Source organism: Aphelocoma coerulescens, chromosome 10 (assembly GCF_041296385.1).
Source record: "Aphelocoma coerulescens isolate FSJ_1873_10779 chromosome 10, UR_Acoe_1.0, whole genome shotgun sequence".
In the NCBI taxonomy this organism is placed as follows: Eukaryota; Metazoa; Chordata; class Aves; order Passeriformes; family Corvidae; genus Aphelocoma; species Aphelocoma coerulescens.
The window spans coordinates 6,384,238-6,403,316 of NC_091024.1; the positions used below are offsets into that span (position 1 = coordinate 6,384,238).

The 19,079-nt window shown below is 44.2% G+C and overlaps 1 long non-coding RNA gene across 1 annotated transcript; it reads right to left on the reverse strand.

Annotated features, from left to right (window-relative positions):
• Positions 1–7,221: 7,221 nt before the first annotated feature.
• On the reverse strand, positions 7,222–14,991 carry LOC138116619 (uncharacterized). Its single transcript, XR_011154245.1, has 2 exons — positions 14,793–14,991; positions 7,222–14,238 (listed from the first exon to the last, which is right to left on the reverse strand). It is a non-coding gene; the product is annotated as an uncharacterized lncRNA (long non-coding RNA).
• Positions 14,992–19,079: the final 4,088 nt, after the last annotated feature.

Here is a 19,079-nt window from a genome sequence, read left to right on the forward strand (position 1 = left end):
AGAAATCTCTCATGCTTCATGAAATACCTTATTTTAGATATAGAGCTGATGTTCAGCCATTAGAACACTGAATTTTTTGGCCATTCTGGATAAGCTTTTGGCCATGCTGGCAGCTTCCCGCAGAAGTCACTCCTGTAAACTCCCACTACCAAAAACTTTGCCACACAAACCCAGTACAGATTTGGGGGTTCTTTCACATCAGCAGGATTCAACAAAACCTGATAAGAGGCCACAAATAACGGGGGGGAGAGAACCAAGGCAATGCAGGCAGTGCCCCCAGATATGTTGGGGGGGGTGGAAGGTGGGTACTAGGTTTGTGAGCAGTGCCAACACATATCTCTTTTGCAAATTATTACAGTGACAGAAAATGACTTCAGAGCTAATTAGAAGCTGTTTAAAGAAGCTCTTCCACATTGTCGCTTCGTTCTCTTTCTTGTGACAATTGCACCTGTCAGCAGAGCTGTGTGGAACTATTAATTCCTGCTGTGTGGATTTTCAGAAGGCAGCGAGAGCTGATGGATGTAAGCAGGCAGTGGCTGCAGGAAGCCTGGATGACCTGATCCCCCACCTAAAACACAACTTTGGCCTCTGTTACAGGTTTCTAGAGCAGACTCTCCAACTCACCAGTGGTCTGGTTCTTCCTCTCTCTGTGAGCTTCAGAAATAATTGGAAAAGTATCACTGCAAATGCACCAACCCAAGAGGAAAGGGACACGAACATCAAAGCTTGGGGTGGGGGGAAATCTCTTACGTTCCTTAAAATTTTGAGGTATTTAGCTTGGTTGTACTGAGAGAGCAAAAGAAAACATTGCATGCAGAAACCTCTGGAGCTTGCATTTGATTTGAAAACAAGACACAATGAGAAGAGCGATTCAAAATAAAACACTCATGAAAGACCCCAACAATGACAGTGATGTTTACATTGATGTATGGTGTACAGCAAAACCCCTTTGAAACCAAATGTTAAGCTATAAATCATGGAGTCTTCTAATTATTCACCATTCCCAAGCCATTTCCTCCAGATTTTGTTGAATTTCCAATGTCATTCTTGGTTTCTAATAGGAGGTCCCCCACCTCAACACACAAAGGCTGAATAAATTACGAAACCTACACAGAGCTAAATGCCAGAATTAAAGCAGTCAAATCCTCCCATTCATATTACAATGCAAACTCAGTTTGAAGATTAGCTTGTTAGTTTATGTGGATGTCGTTGTTGTTTCCCCTGTGCCCTCAGGATTATGTGATCCTTAAACAAAATGAAAATTAAACTCATGGCTCCAGCTTCCTACTCGTGCCAGAGTTAATGTTCTTGTGGGGAGGACAGAGGGGATTAGAAGCACAAAGGCAGGACCTCTGAGCTCTCTGCAGGTGCTGCACACACTCAGACCAGTAATTTTCTTGTGCTCCAGGGCTCAGACACACAAACAAGTTAGAGATGTCATCTGATCTAAATAAAATATGTGTACATACATTTAGCCCATAGCAAAGGGAAGGTAATTCAGGATCGTTTTACCTGCATTAAAAGAGCACTCAGTCCAATTATTTCACATTTTATGAGCCTATACAGAAACCATTACCATGGATCAGCTGACATTAAGTAATACATTAAGCACAGAAACTTGTTCCCGTGACTAAACCGATGTTTTCCCTACCTGTGAAAGCTTGAAGTTTTCCTCATGGAGATGTTGTACAGCTATAAAATTGGAAAGCCTTCATCCAGAAGCATTTTTTTTCAGATACAGCATTGCACTAGGATGATATAAGGTCAAAAATCTTCCTAGATGAGATAATCGGGAAATTGATGAGAGGAAGACAGAAGTCCTCTGCCAGGTATCTGGCAACCATATTGTTATTGGTTTGATATTTATTAAAAGTAGGAAAACCATACAAAGAGATATATGTAAATAACATTTTACTCTGTTATTATCACTTTTCCACTTATTCCATCACCTCCAAAACAAAATTCATGTTCTTATCCATCTGAACCCCTGCAGAATCACATTTGAACGTAATTTACAGGCTAAATAAAAATTAGCCTAAAGAAGTCTTAAACACTACAAAAGCAGCACCAGAATCAATATCAGCAGAATAAAGTGGCCAGCTACAGCCAAGCTTCACATTTCCTGTCCAGAGACTATACCAAGGAACTGCAGAACTCATTCATTTTTTTTACATGAGCATTAAATGAAGTCCAAACACCAAAATCAGCTCAGAAATCTGCGATCAATCTGAGGATATTTTCCTCCTCGTTCTCAAAATATTGACACCACTTTTAAACTCATATTGCACACCTGGTTTCTAATAGGATTATTTCAATTTTTAAACCAGCGAGATAGATAAGAGAACGGCCAGGTTCTATTAAAAATGGGAAGAAAAAAAATCTAATTGGATAAATTATTCATTCTGAAGCCAGTCTGAATTTTATGAAATGTAATTGAAATATCACTGTGTAAAATACCCAGTTAACTGTCCATATTTCATTTATATTAAATAGAGGATAGACTTCTCCTGTCAAAATTATGTGTAGCCAAGAAATATACATATTTTAATAAAGGGATATTGCTTTTTCTATTTGGATGCTTTTCTCCCTAACAAACCCTTCATTTTCATTGTATTTCATTCAAGCACAATGCTTTTGCCAAAACAAATTTGATATATTTGAATGGGGAAGACTGATGATGTTCCATCTGTGAATGACTATGCAGAGGTTTACCCCTCTGAATAATGTCAGGTTGCCCCCCCTCCCTGGAAATAATTTACTCTTCTGCCAAAGTGAAAGGGTTAAAATCCAAGTGAAAACACAAGTCATGACAATGAAATTGATTTTCAGATGCTGCTGGAAGTGACTCCAGGCTCCTGTAGCCACTAGATGTGAAGATGACATCTTCTGGGTCAAAACCAGACCACTGGAAACTGCTGGTGTTACTTGTTTAATGAGAGGCTGGGACTGTACAGAGGACCAGGGGCAGAGAGGGCAACAGGCAGGCTTAGCCAGAGCTTTGTTTCCCTGGGAACATCCCCATCCATCCTGCCTTCCATTTTGTCACTGCCCAAGGGCATGGCCTGGGGAGGGAGTTTTGACAAAGGTTTGTAGGGATAGGACAAGGCTTAATGGCTTTAAACAGAAAAAGGCTGGGTTTAGGTTGGATGTAAGGAAGAAATTCTTCCCTGTGAGGGTGGTGAGGCCCTGGCACAGTTTGCCCAGAGAAGCTGTGGTTGCCCCTGCCCTGGAAGTGTTCAAGGCCAGGTCAGACAGGGTTTTGAGTAACCTGGTCTAGTAGAAGGTGTCCCTGCCCATGGCAGGGGGTGGGACAGGATGATCTTTAAGGTCCCTTGCAATTCTACGATTTTATGAATCTATGAGCAGCCCATCATATCTTAAATACACATTCACAACTCACCTTGAGAAAGATGTATTTAACACTTGACTGCTGTGAGATGTTCCCACTTTTTCCCTACGGAACCTCTTGCTGTGTCCTTCAATGCCTCAGATACAGCAGGTGGAAAATACCTGCCCTTCTCCTGAATGCTACAAGTGTGTTCCAGTCAGACCTACCTATGGAGCTGCTGATTGCACTCAGTGCCCTGGCAGAGGAGACACCTGCTGTGCCCGTGGGTCTGTGAGACTGAGGCAGGCAGAGCCCTTGCTGGGCTGCTGGTCTTCTGGCTGGTGATAGAGCCCCCACAGCATGAGGCTCCCTGTCCCACTCCCAGCCAAATAGCCCATAATGCCACCTCCATGTTGAATGATAACAGTAAAGATGTACTAAAGAAGCAAAAGAAGAGCATGAAATTATAGAAAAATACTTAAATTAAGAGCTTTGATGCTTTAATCCTCTTTGGCAGATCCCTGGGCAGCAGTACAAGGCAAAGCCCCCTTTATCCTGATGCTCAGTAAATGTTTCTGCTGGTCAAACATCTTTTCCCACAGACATAACTATACCAAGCTTTCCTATTGCTTATAAAAAGAAACCATTATTTTTGCTACCCTGAAAGCCTTTCTTTGCCACTTGTGTCATCATTTTTTTTCTGCTTAAAATGTTCTAATTTAAAAGTACCTGGCACTCCCATTGCAAAACTGTGAGCACAGACAAGTGCAGGAAGAGGAAGAATCCAGTTTGTTGAACGTTTAAGTGGACTTTACATGAGTCAGATGCAGCAGTAGACAAAGCTTTCCCATTCACAGAACAAATTGCGTTATATCTGTCTTTTCTGTTCGTCTCACGTTTAGCATCTCTGACACACACAGTATGCAAAGGTGCCAGAAAAAGAGGTGGCCCTGAAAGGGTAAGAAACAAAGAAAAAAGAGAGAATTCAACCCAAATAAACAATCCCATAATAGCAGTTTAATGAGCCCTACAAGTGGAATATAACATGGAAAGGTGGGCTGGTTTAGGTGATACCATATTGGGACTCAGAGAATTAACTCCAAAAGGGATTCCACACCACAGTTTTTGTAGCAGCACATCCTCCTTCTTATTTTGCTTTGAGGTGTGATGAATATCAGTCATCTGTCTCATGAGGAAGGAATGACAAAAACAGTGATGATGGGAGAATCCCTATCCTGGTTCCCCTGGGTCCATCAAAACTGGCTTTATTCTAAATCTGGAGTTGAACTCTCCAAATCTGGAGGAGTCTCAGTACATACCCTGAGATTTGGCTAAGAATGAATTTGAAAAATGGTTTGTGATCTAATAAATTTATCAGTGCTACAGAGGCCTTGGAAGGAGTTGTCATCATGAGAAACACAGTCAGAACTGAGGATGGCCCATTATTTGCAATACTTCATCATTAAAATCCTCTCCATCCTGAATGATGAACAGCTCTCTACAGGAATAGAGAACACAGCAAAATTTAAAATGCAGGGAAATTTATACTGTGGGGAAGGAAGTAATCTCAGAGACAGAGAAGTTGTAAGACTAAGGGACAGCACTTGTCTACATTTTGCTTTGGTTGATTGACAGCAGGCAGGGTTCCCAGAGACTTGGTCCTGGAAGCAACTCGAGAGGATCTCTTAGGAGAATAGGTCCTTCTAACTTTCCTCAGAAATATGTGTTTACACTCTCAGCCCTTCAGCTGTGCAGAGCAGTGGCTTTTTGCAAACACTCCAAGAAGGAAGCAGTTCAGAAAAGCCCAGTTTCCCACATCCATGACCCCAATGAAAACACACACCACTACAGGCCATATTGTGCCCACAGATCCTATCTCTGCTTCCAGCTTCTGCTTCATCTCCCCATCCAGGGGCTTTTTCCCTACTCTGCCTCCCTGGAGGAACCCCTGCAGACCTGCTGAAGATGATGGTTTGGTACAATTTCAGACGTTTTCTTGTCACAGTGCAGACCCTGTGGAAATCATCTTGGGCAAAAGCTATTTCTGGAAGTAATAGGGTTACTGAAGCTTGGCTTCTGATGGAATGCAGTTTCACAGCTGACCAGCTGTGGCTAAGAGCACAAGCTTTCCAACTGAAGCGCTTGGGGCGATCTTTTCCACACTTTCCTGGTCCACAGAGACTCCAGAGTCTACTAGAAAAGCCTTTTCCTCACCACTGGCACATAGCACATGTCTCACTTACACCCTGACACCTATTTTTCCTAAAATCTTGGGAACTACATTATCTTTGGGATTTCTGCTTGTCTGTAAACTCATTTTGAAAAATGCCAATGAGCTTGTAAGATTTTAGGGCAAGGGAACAAAATCAGAAAGGGAAGGATTTTATCGGTCATGTTTCCAAATGAAACTAAATTAAAGAACAGCTGTTGGAATAACAATCATTCAACACCAATTGCACATAATCTCTGAACACATCAATAATGTGACCCACCAGTGCTGGTGTGTTCCAGGCCCCTCCTGCTCAGAGCTGTGGTGGTTGCTGTGAACATGACACAATTGCTAACAAACGCCAGGCTGGTCCTCTTGTTCGAGCTGTGGCAGCCCATCCTTTTAGCTGTGGATGTGCCTGGTACATTCCCTGGTGTGCCTATCAATAGCTCTTGACACGTGCAAAATTCAGTAAATATTAATCCATCAAGCCTCACAACCCCCTCCTGGAGAGTGAAACTACTTTTTTTTACAGCTTACACTTTGCAAAGGCAAGGAAGAATCTCTCAAGGACACATAGAGCATTGCTGACAGGGGGACAGTACAGGTCACATTGCCCCCGGTGCCACCATGGGAAAACTCAAAGCAGCAATATTTGGGGTGGAAAGGAAAAAATGTTGTCATCTATTCAGCTGTTGCATTTTTCTCCCAAAAGTCAAAGAGGCTGTGGCCAGGTGCACATTTGTCAGCGTTTCAAGCAGGCAGACCTTATTACTGATGCCTGAGCGTTCATTTGAACATCTGCACCCTTTTGTCCTTTGGGCAGCATTTGGCGAGCCTTTGGTTTGTCCCAGCAAGCTTCTGTGTGCATCTGCCTTGTTCTGGAGACAGGCTCAGTGAAATCATGAGGGTTTTGACTCATTTCTAATGAAAACTTGCCTCAGGGACCAGCTTCAATTAAGAGTGGCCACAAAGGTTCATATCTCCACCTTTCTCAACACAACGTGGAGCCAAGTGTTGTTTATTCCAGGACGTGTCCCTGCAGGCTGCTGGTGGGACAGTGCTGGCATCAATACAGCCTTGGGCTCTCAGGTGGAAGTCAAAACCTTGTGAATTCAGGCTTATCCTGGGGGAGGTGGGGAAACAAACACAGAGCCAGGGAGAGCCACAGGAAACAAACTGCCTCGCAACTTCATTATCATAAGTGTTTCTTGTTCAGCTCATTATGTGAATCCAGTTCTCCATGTATTTCCTCCAAAATTTGTTAGGGGAGGGGAGCCCCGTGGTTTGATACATCCACTTTACCTCCCTCCTCCAACTGAAAACTCGTCAATCACTGCTGACTCTTTTTCAGTAAAACCTTCATTTCATTAAAATTTAATTATTGGTTTAATTAAAATAGGCAAGCAGCAGTGTGAGATGTGTATGGTTTTTTATGGCTGAAGGAGATTGTAAAGTCCTCATTCATTTCCCAAATGAGCTTCCTCTAAAAATTGGGCTGCCTTTTTATAGGCCAATTCTCAATGCTGCTTTCAAATGGATCCCACAGCCATTCATATAGATTAATTTGGGCAGTGAATCAGATCCTGCTTATTGGCTGTCTTTCAGAACACACTGACGATGCTCCAGGAGCCCTGAGAGCTCATGGGTCTCTCCAAATGATTAATTAATCCTCATACAGGAATTTTTCAGTTCCATCTTAATTTATTCACATTGCAAAACAAATTTAGTCTTGGTGAAATGGGCTAGATTGACAAGCCTTGTGTAACTGACAACTGCTCTGTTATTCCCACAGAAGGTGTGACTTGGGGAAGGTTCTCCTATACTGGTGAAACTTGTGCTGTAACACAGGAGACAACCATTATTTTTTTCCTTTAAAAATACAAAAAATACAGTGATCCTTGTCTCTTTTCTCAATGGCTTCTCCATCATCCCTGTCCCCTCATCCAGCATCTTGGGAACACATGTCTATACACAGTGAGAAATCAACACAAAGCAGGCAACACGCAAAAAATTGGCCAGGGTCACCATACAAGGAGGTTTCCAGCTGTCCCATGGAAAAAGTGGGGAAGGGACTCTGACACACTGGAGCACGTGGATGTATATCTAGGGGTAGAGACAGCACGTCATAAGGACTAGCAATGAGACATCCTAGTGCAGTCATGGCTTCCCTGAGAACCAAGTCCATGAGTTGCTAATGATTTTCAAGTAATAAAAGTGATTTTCACCTCACAATAGAGATGTGAATCTTTAGACTCTCTTCAATCCCCAAACCATCTGGTCCTTGGATTTGTTTTAATCACTCTTCTCTTTGCACCAGTGAATTGGGTTTCAAAGAGCTGTGTAGCTCTTTGTAAACACTGGTTGCAAAATAATCACAACAAAAAGGGGAATATTGAAACTTTCAAATATTTTCAGCTCATGCTCCTAGGCAGTGCTGGGCTGCCTTCCCAGGGCTTTGCAATCTTCAGATCTCTTCGGCCATAGTCCAGGAGGAAATGAGAGAAGAAGCCTTTCATTTCAAAGCAACCCTCCAGACACTTTTGCAAGTACCTGCAATGACCTTCAGTTACCCAACCCTCTCCAGCAACACCAACGGAGAAGGCCAGTTAAGCACGGGGCTGGGAACACAGTGTGCTGTTTCAAAAAGCTTTTACATCTCTGTTGTGCTCACTCTACTCTCATCATTTTTCATTTTAAGTATCTTCCTAGATATGCCTGAAGGTTGTGGATCTCTTTTTATAACAAAAAGCATAGATCAATCTGCAGGTAGAGGTCTAATGTTCAGCATTGTCACTGACTTCCTGGGGAGTCTGGAAGCACTTGAGAAAATCAGGTAGCAATGCTGGCACTCCTATATCTTTCTCCTAAAGGTAAAAGCATTGTATCATGTTGAAATCGAAGGACTTCTTTTCCTCTTCACATGGCTTGACTGAGAAATACCTCATTAACTCCTTGCTGTTGATGCTAAAATGGTACTTGGCTCCATGGATCCTATTGGATCTTTGTGAATACATTAATAGGTTGTCATGGTTGCTGTTTAGAAAAAAATATAACCACAGATTGGCTATAGGTTTGAAGCAAAGAGTATTTGGGGCATCAGAAAGGGTTTCAAACTGGCATGCCCACAGGAGAAACAACACTGGGTCAGGGAGGCTTTCATCTGAGCCAGTAGAGCCATAGGATGTGGCTTGTGCTGTCATGTTCAACATGTTTGGGCTCTCTTGTCTTCCTCAATACCAATAGATTCACATCACAAGGTCTTGTGAGGCTTTGCAGCTTTGAGCTCCTCAGCCGAAAGGAGCCATGTAAGTGTGGACATAATTGTATCTTATTGAGGAGTGCTGCTGTAATAAACAGCCTCTATTACCAACTGTCCAGCTGTAATATTTGTGTTTATGTCAGCACTTAAAAATCATTGATCTGCAATAAACTCAGTGTGGGGAAAAGAATCTGATCCAGAGGTCAGAGAAGAGAAATTCAATTTTTCCTTATCAGGCTGGAGAGCTCAGCCAGGGAAAGTGGGACTGCACAAAGCTTTGCTGCTGCTCCCTTCCCCACTGCTAGAGCAGAGCTCAGGAAGATGACCCAGGATCAAAGCTGCTTGCAGCAGCAGTCTGGCTGCAAGAATAATCATCATTACTCTGCTTGGGCTGCCAGGTTGCAGGTAACCACCCACTGTGGCGTTTGCTGCTGTGCCAGAGCTGCACAGGCACTTTCCAAAGCCAGAGCGAGCCTCCCCACACCCCTGTGTGTGGCAGCAGCAGGGTGAGCTCTGAGGATGTCTACTAACAGGTTTTGCTCCTCACAGGGCCTTTGAACTAGGAACTGCCTCACTCGTTCTCTCTGGGAGTGGGAAGGTTGCTGAACAATGGGTGTTATGGAGAGGTGGAGCCTGCCCAGGGCACACAGCCCTGAACACGCAGCAGCACAGAACTCTGCTCTGCAGCACCTGAGTGCAGGATGTTGCACACTTTAGCCCCCGTGTGTGTGTGTCTCTCCCCCCCAAAGACAGACCCATTATCTTAGAAGAAGCCTGAAAACCTCCTCCTGAGGCAGCTCCTGATGTGTTCCCTTGCCTGTATCAGCAGGCACCCTGCCCATCCAACCAATCTGGGATTCTCCTTCCTCCCATCTCCTGCAAGGCAGCTTCCCTGCTTGACTCCCCTTCCTCCAGTGAGGGACTCAGGATTCTGGTCCTTGACTCCCCTGTCACCACGCATCCCAACAGTCCACTGAGGATGAGTGCCCATGTCCTCCTACCCCTGAAAGGTCCTGGGACCACCCATGTTGTTCCATGCCTACCCTCCATGTCTTTTTTTTTTCCTCACTTTCCCCATTCTTGTTCTTGAAAGCATTAGAGTTACCTAGAAGGGACACCCATCTCCTAGTAGCTGGGCACTTTGGAAATGGGATTTCTGGAGTACAGAGTGTTCCTCCCATCTGATCTCCCTGGTCCACACCTTGCCACCTCCCTCCTCTATGGGCTGCAGGGAGTTTGCACTGGGCCTCAGAAGGAGGGGAGCAGAGCAGGAGGCAGGAACTGCCTCACTGGCTCTGTGGCAGCTTCAAGGTTGCTCAAGGGTGAGCAAATCTGCACTCAGAGGTCGAGGAACCTCCAAATCCTCTGTGAGTCTCCATTGGCAGGTTCAATGGGAGAGAAGTTGGTCGTTGCTCATTACAGAGAAACTGCAGAAAAAAGTGAGAGATCAGACTGACCTCTCCAAGCACTGGGATGTGGGAAAAGAAGGGGTGATGCAAGGGCAGAGGGCTGGTGATGGGAAACGGGGCTAATGGAGACTGCCACAGCTGGATTCTGGCTAAACCACAGCAAAACAGCACAATATCACCACCTGCCAGCTCCTTCCTTTAATCCTCCTGAGCCTGCAATCCATAACTGGGGACTTGTCTCTACCATCTAGGGCACCTGGCAGCCCACAGCTCACCTCCCTAGAAGAGAGATTTGTGATCAGATTAAAGCCCATTTCATGTTCCTCTGCTCAGGTCCTTGTCAGCTCCCTGCTCCCCCTGATGTTTACACACGATGGCTGACTCATTTCCACATGAAGAGCCGACATTTCCCTCTCAAGCCCAGCACAGGGGTCATGGGTTGCTGTGTTAAAGGGAAAAACTACAATGAAGAGGTTTTTCTAATCACTGCATCAGATTACAAAGGAATGCAAATCACTGAGCAGTGGTTTTTTGTTAGAAGCAGAGCAAGGTTACTTCAGGTAGTTCTCAAGAGCATGTTGATATCGCACATGATACACCCACGTGCAGAAGCTCACACGAGTTCACACGAACTCAGCTATCACTGGAATCCTTAGGGGAAGTTAATCATGGCATGGGAAAGGAAGATGCTCTGATATGGAAGAGTGCCTCCACCCTGTGCTGCACCCCAGAGCTCCCACCCGATCTCCACAGGGTCAGTTTTTGCTCTGCGCCCCTTTTGGACATCGGATAAACTGGGGTAATGTCCACTCTTGGTAAGGACAAACACATTAGAAATAGAGCAGGGAGGATGCACAGAGGGAGACAAGGCAGATATGGGACATATAACCATCATCTAGGGCCAGATTTATCAGCATCCCTTACAATATGGTTATTCACAGTCACTGTGGACTTGCAAAAACATCACCTGTGAAGCTGTGGCTGCCCCAACCCTGGAAGTGTTTGAGGTCAGGTTGGATGGGGCTCTGAGCAACCTGATCTGCTGGAAGGAGTCCCTGCCCATGGCAGGGGGTTGGAACTCTAAGGTCCCTTCCAATCCAAACCATTCTCTTATTCTCTGATTTAACCTCACTTTTTTCCTCTCCCCCTAATGAAATTGAGGCGGTTCAAGGGAAGATGGGGAGGAAACAAGCCAATAAATGGATATAGCAAAATTGTTTCTCTTTTGTAACAAGGGTTGGAGATGGTATAAAACAGGGTAGAAATTGTCCGGGCCTTAGAGGTGTCAGGCACTGCCTGCAAAGCTCTTGCAATAAAGATGGTGTATATAGTCTGTTTCTCACTCTTTCCTGCGATTTTTGGAGGACCTTCTGTGAGCCACCTGCTAAGGTCCTGCTTCAGAAAAAGTATGATAAAAAATGGAGAGCAGTTAAACGTGACCTGAACCCCACTGAAATGCTCTGGAGGGTCTCCACGCAGCTCCGCTCCAGCCTTTTTTTTATCTTGAATGAAGATACAGTGAAGAGCAGGGGAGGACAGATGGGAGCAGCCTCTCTGGCAGACAGCAAACTGCCACCCAAATCAAGCAGCAGAGTCAAGGAAAAAAAATAAAAATAAAAAAATAAAGAAAGGCAGGAGCCCATAATCATTTTATGATTCTAATTTAACTTTTATGAACATGTTTTGAGCTCCCCTAGTCAGACTCTGGTATTGATCTTTTCAGTATTGTTAACTCATAACCAGACCATATTTGAAGACATAAACTTTAAGAGGGATAATAAAGAAGAGCCAGACTGCACTGGCTTTATTCTTCTCAGCACAGGGACTGGGAGCTGTAAATCCTGCTGGAATCAGTGAAATTATGCAAGTGGAGATGAACTCCTGGCTGTGTCAATTTCTTAGATATTGGGCACCAATGACATCAGTCTTTATTTCTACTTCAAAGTGGAGTTGTCTTCTACTTCAAAGTGGGAGAGTAAGAAGCTAAACAATGGAAAAGAGCACTGACTCTGTGAGCCCTTGAGAGGTGGGCCAAATTGCATCATTTTGACCCATCTCTGGGCCAGCTGCAGATTCTCCCAAAATTATTCATTTCTTAGATTCAGGTCCTTCCTTCCAACTCCATTAAAGATCTGAGCTAAGCATTTAGATCTTGCAAGTGCTTTTAGGGTGAGCTGCCCTGAGCCCTAGCACAGTGTGATGGATCTCCTGGCTCTGCTGTACTGCATGTGTGCCCTGAGTTTTAGGTCAGGGACGTTCGTGTAGCTGGCTCCCTGCTTCTGACTGATAACATGAAAAGCCTAAATAACAATGTTAATGGGCTTTTTTTTCTCTCCATGGTAACAAGTACAAGAAGGACAGTTTTCCAGCCTCTGCCTGCTTCTTGAAAAAAAAAGGAACATGAAAATATGAGACAGAAATAAAATAAATAAATATGTGACATATTTATTTTCTCTATTAAATGGATCCCAGTTTAATGAAGTGAGGCAGGGTGGGGAGGGGCACTGTTTTCCACCCTGCTTATGCAAGATGTGAAAGGTGTTCTCAGTTTGAATAGCAGGCTGAAAAACCTGCAGGTGAGACATACACAATTCCTCTGAGGTATTTGAATTTACAGTGCAGGCTGGCAAACAGTCAAGATTAAGTGTGAACTTGCATGTGCTTGCTGTTAGACTGACTAGTCCTTGTGAGATGTTACCCAGCCACAAGCCACAGGGAACTGCACACTGAATCTCGCAGACTCACAGTGATGCTGAAATCTCAGGAACTCAGTGATGCTTTTTGTTAAAAACAATCCACAGCCCTCAGTTTTCGAGTCTGAACAATGCCCTGGAACAGGTGAGTTGTTATAACTTCAGGTCTTGTTGCAAACACTTGAAATAGCACAACTCTCTTCCTGCTCAGCATCTCCAATCCCCTCGGCACCCTGCATCTCCCCAAGCTTGTCAAGGCTGGAACACATCCCACAGCCCTAATTCTGCATTTTCCATGACTCACACCACCCAGCATCTCCACACTGTCTCATGCCAGTTGGAACTAAAACACAAAGAGGATCTTCAAAAAAATAAAAGGCTGTGGGGTGTGTCCTGCCAACAACTTGGAGGGAGCACAGCAAAGAGCAGCTGGAATGATCAGGGTACTCAAGGCAGTGACTTTGGAGGAAAGATTAACATTGTTAAAAATAGCCCACATGGGTAACCAATGATTAGCAAGGTCTGTGATAAAACCCCCTGAGTTTCAAGGGGTATAAATAATCAAGGATGGAATTAAAGTATTTGGAGGGCACAGAGGGCAACTACCCGGGTGCACTACTAGGAGTGATGGTATTAAAAAAGGAAAGTAGGGGAAACAAAATAGGGACAATCACCTTCTCTCTCCCTGATTGAACTCTCTTTAACCAGGTCTTGAACTAAAGCCTACTGCAGTCCCTGGAAATTTCCCTCCAGCACAGCAGTACCCACAGCAAGAAGGGGACAACTCTAATTTACAATAATCTCATCAGGGTCTTTTTAGAGGCACATGGAACCAAGGACATCAGACTGGGCATCCGTCTTTTTCTCTCAGTGGCCTGTCTGCCCTGCAAATCTGACAGTATCTGCATGGAGCCAGATCCTGGCCTCTTTATCCAGAAGCAGCAGCTCACTGCAGCTGGCAGAGTCACAGCCAGAAGGGCTCAGCAGGGAAAACTGTTCTGACCCAGTGCAAAACACCCAGTCCTTCCTCGCTGTTTCTGCTTCCTTGGGTAAGACAGGTACATATCACTGAACAGAGTACACACTGCCTTTGCTGCTGCTCTTTTCTCTGTGTGTCCTTAGAGTTACCATGGCACCAGCACAAATTACTACTACAAGCTCTAGATTTGACTCAGAGAGGGAGAGCTGCTCGTCCCTTCTTCACTCGTGTCTGCCCATCCCTTAGGCACCCTTTCTCTCTGGGGTGCATCCACACATTTCTGTGCCAGGAAATTCCCTCTTGCACCGAGATCCATTGTGCAGTTTTCTTTCACTGCTGGGGTGTTACCAGACAAGGACTGTGTATATATGTTATGTATATTAAGGAAATCATAGTAAGTTATTCGATCCTTCCAGAGTAAGAGACTTTGCACCTAAGCAAACGCAGGAGCTAAGCTGTATTTTGGCTTTCTAAGGTTTTAACTGTCATTGCTCATGATAAACTAATGAAACATACTCATATTTTTTGTGAAGAGCTGTTTGAAAAGCCATATCCAGGATAATAAATGGTTCATTGTTGGACTAGCAGGGTAAGTCTCATGGAGGATTTACATGGTGCCTCTTAATTCTGGTGCTGCTCAATATTTTCATTAATAATCTGATTGATAAAATAGAAACTAAACTTATTAAATTTAGTCCCAAGATTCTATTCAGAGCATCTAAATTCACTTAATAACTTAATAAACTTAACACTCAGCAGAGAAGAGATAAGCAGGGATGGACAACAATATAAATAGAAAGTAGCAACAACTGGTTAAATAACTGTATGAAAGGGGATCTGGAGTTATCACTAAGCTGAAAAAGAGGCAAAAATGTCACACTGCTGAGAAAGGGACAAACCATGCTGGGATACAAACAGCAGTAAGGCCTGTGGGATGCACTAAACCAGCTTTTTGTTGACTTTGGGCTGGTGCAGGCTCAGCTGAGAACTGCAGCCTGTGACAGGCACTGCATGGATCAGCTGGAGGAGATCAGAGAAACAGCAGGATCTAGAGGAACCAGTGAAGGAAAAGGGGCTGTTTGACTTACAGAGGACAAGAGAAAAAGAGAGAAAAACCCACTGTCCTGCTCAGTAAATAAATTGGGGGATTAAGCAAGGGGCTGGTGATACTGAGTGTCCAGCTGGAGTTAAACCACAATAAAACTGCTTGTAGTGACTTTCATCTGTGCTTGAGACCTGCATCCTGACTCCTCTTCAGTTTATAGGGAGGTGACATTGGAGCACAATCAGGAATTTTTGGGATGCTGTTTTATTTGCACTGAGACAGTATTTATTTTATTTCGTCTGACAGCTGTTTTAGACCATTTCACTCTGCTGGAAGCATGATCAAATCTGAAATGTGGGTTGTAAATAGCTGGGAAAACTGCACATTTCAGTCTAATTTTATGTGTAGCATCTTTTATTAATGTTACAACATTTATTGTTTATTTTAAGTCATCATTGATTTTTATTTAAAAAAAAAAAAGATATTTTTATTATATGTGCATGCTGCCAGCAAAATAAAATATTATGTTTTTCCCCTCTCAGTATGAATTCTCATTAATCTTCTCTAAGAACACAAGAAAGCAAGAAGACAACTCTCTCAGTTCAAGGCAGCATCACTGCCTAAGCTCTGTGTCTGAGACATTGTCATGTATTCATTCCACAGGGATGCAGAAGAGCTGCTTAATTGCATCACCCAGCATGTGCAAGGTGGGGGCCGAGGAAACAAAACACTCCCCTGTGACTTATGACATCTGGGACTGATTAGTGCTGTTATTATATCATTAAGATTCAGAGGAGAGCCATAAAACAGCCCGTAAGGACACTGAAAGATTTTTGAAGTGTGTGCAGGCAGCTGGGAGGTGTGGGTAAAGCCAGGCACAGGAAAATAACTGCATTTTAATCTCCAGGTGCTTTCTTAAGCCAGGCTGTACTGGGTCTTAGTGATGGCACAAAGGTTTTCCAGCAGTAGAGCTGTGCATGCTGCAGAGAACCCACACCCCCCCCAAGAAGCCTCATTCATTAGCAGTTTTACTGCCTAGAATAGGTAAAATTGTAATGAGGACAATGACTTTTGTTTGATTTTCAGCTAGAACAGGTAACATTGCTTTGCATTAATTGAAAGCTTAACTTTGACCTTGCATTCACTGCAAGGAGCAGACTATAAAGATCTGGTTGCTTATTAGACTGGAGTGCAGGTAAACCAAACCTCAGAGTTTTGGTTGCAGGCATTTTGATAAGACACCTGCAACCATCAGCTTTAATACTAATGAAGCCACGGCAGTGGGGTTAATGCAAACACGGCACAAATTTGAACGAGTAAATGCTGCTGCAACAGAAAAGGGGTATAAAAATGTACATAATTAGGGAAATTTATATGTAAACTGGATACAGGGTGTATGAAAGAACATACAGAGGCCTCTAAAACTCTTTTCCCTGAAACTCTAGCTTCAGCACTGGGGGACCACTGTGTCATGCCACACCAAGGAGCCTGTGAACACAAGAAAGACAGAACTGCCTGCTGGCAGGCTTTGTGTGTTGGAGCATTGCTTTGATTTTAATGATAAAAAAGAACTCCTTTACCTCTCATTTATCTTTTACCATGCAGGTGTGCAAAAATCAAAGTGCTAATTTCAGGTACCTGTTTGGACATGTGAGCCTGCACAGGGCAGCCACCTGGCCCAGATGCATCCAACCATTTGCAGACCCAACCACCTCCCTCAGCATCACCTCACAGGGAGGGCGTCTGCTGAAGATGCTGGCAGCACCAGGATGGGGCTGCTTGTGTGGGCCCAGCTGGGCACACCAGATCTATGAGAAAAGCACCTCCACTTCCCTCCCAGAAAAACATCCTCAAAAAAGTGTCTCATTTCTGAGCTTACCTTCACCCAAACATATCTCAGCACTTAGGGAACATCTATCAAGGAGGGAGACATGCTGGTCTAGATGCCATCAAATGCTCCACAGAGCACAAAACCCATCCTCCCTGAAATGGCTCAGTGGCTTTTTAGCCTTCTTCTAGTCCTCACAATTAAGGCCCCCTAATCAGCTGTTGGATACCACAATCAGCCCCAGCAATCGGCCTCCTGCCTCTGCCGCTGATGAATGCCTGGAAGGGATCTGGGAGTCAAGAGACTAATTGACCACTTTGTTAAAAAAACGACACAACAGGAAGAGGAGAGGGTGGAAGTGCGTTTACACCCCCAGATTTGGGGAGCCCAGGAAGGAGGCTGGTACCTTGCTGATGCCTTCACAGCTGGTCTGAATTTGCCAGCAGCTCTGTATTCGTTGTGCACAAAGGCTGCACAGGCTCATGCCACCCAAGAGACTGATCTGATCTAGTTCTGCATGAGCCTGAAATCAGGGGGAGCTGGTGCATGGTTGTTATCACAGGTTATCACATGTGATACTGAACTATATCAAATTTAGTGTAGGAACTCTCTTTCGATTCAAAATTTGTTAGAGGAACCATCTAAGCATTCAATTAGTGGACAACATTTGCTTCCTCTCTGGTAATTTAGGTTTGACAAGGTAGAAATAAATCTAGGATTACTGAGCTCCTGTTAAATATTTATCATAGGTATTTTCATGGCCCTTGAAGTCCAATAGGTGAACGGGGTCCCTGCTTTGCATCCAAAAGGGAACAACATGCAATGAAGACATTTTGCATATGAATCACACCAGCTTCTCCACTGTAGTCTTCATTTTACCCACTGTTAGCACACCCAGCTCACTGCTGCTGATTTCTTTGCCCAAGGCTCCATGATAGAGGCAGATGAGAAGTGGCTGAGAGGCAGAGGGGCCATGCTCTTGCTGTATTTCATCCAGACCATGGCTGGAAATTGGCGGTGTTCCTGCCTGAGAAATCACCTCCACCTCAGAAATCATCTTTAAAATGGAAAGATTTGCTCTCGTGTTTCAGATGCATCACTCAGTTTGTTTATTGACCCATTAATTATGGTCTCTGTCTTTCAATGGTCAGGGCAGAGCAGCAAACTGGGATGATAGCTCCAGTGTGGCTCTTAAGAGACAGAATTAGCAAAGCTGTTCAGCCCAGTCACTGTAACAAGGTTATAATGTAAAGCACTAAACAATTAGCTGGGAGATTTACCTCCCTGTCTTAAAAGCATTTTTATTACATAATCAATCACAAGCAATTTATAAACAAGACTGAAATTTTACATGGAACCATAAACCTGTCTTATTTGCTTCCACGACAAAGCAGGAAAAACAGACCTGAAGTTTCAAAAGACATTTGATCAATTAAAAAAAAAAAAAAGAAAAGCAGAACTACCTCAAAAGAAGATAAATGATTTTTCAAAGGGAGGAAGGACTTCAGCAGAGGCTGGGAGGAGAAAAAGTCCATCTGTCTGTCTATTTGCTACTCTATAACATCATCCATAACCATGGCTTGAGGTAGCAGTAGTGTTGTAAAGTGAAAATGTGAATCGTCTGGGGCAGAGACTTTGTTTGTCTGTGCATGCCTTCCTCAAGCTGGATTTCAGCCACTGAGGGCCAGCACTGTGCAACTGCAAAATAAAAGTATCGGGAGTGCTGAGTCAGCAATATCACGTGTGCTCCAAACACCCGTTTTGCTTTCAGAGCTTCTGACTCCCTGCCAGGACAGGGTTTGCATTAAGAACCTGTTAGGTAGAGACAGGATACTTGACGCCTCTGAGGAGAGCTTCTCCAAGCCACAGGAGTGCTCAGACTCTCCCCATTTTCTCTTTTGCTTTGTCTGGTCCTTAGGATGGGTTACTGGCAGTAACTCATGGGCAGAATTCATGCAGACAGAAGCAGGTGAGCATGGGCTGCACCACAGAAGTGCACAAAAGTGCACAAAGACGCCCCAGTCTGAATCCTCCCTGAGCCACTGTAGCCAGGAGGCTTTTTTGCATCCTTACACCACAGCTCTCCAGCATAACTGGTTGGACCAGTTAGATTTCCATGCTGGGCCCTTGGGATAGTTACCTCAACAGAGATGGAATCAGCACTTGCTGGCTGAGTGTGTTTTAGTTGGTTTGGCAGCAGTCCCAGCTCTGCCAGTCCCTCTACCTCTGACATTCATTGCCCCAGCAGTTCTGCTGACTCCTGCGAAACTGGGGCACCGATACAGACATGAAAGTCCCTCTGTGGAGGAAGCCACTGAGGAGCTCG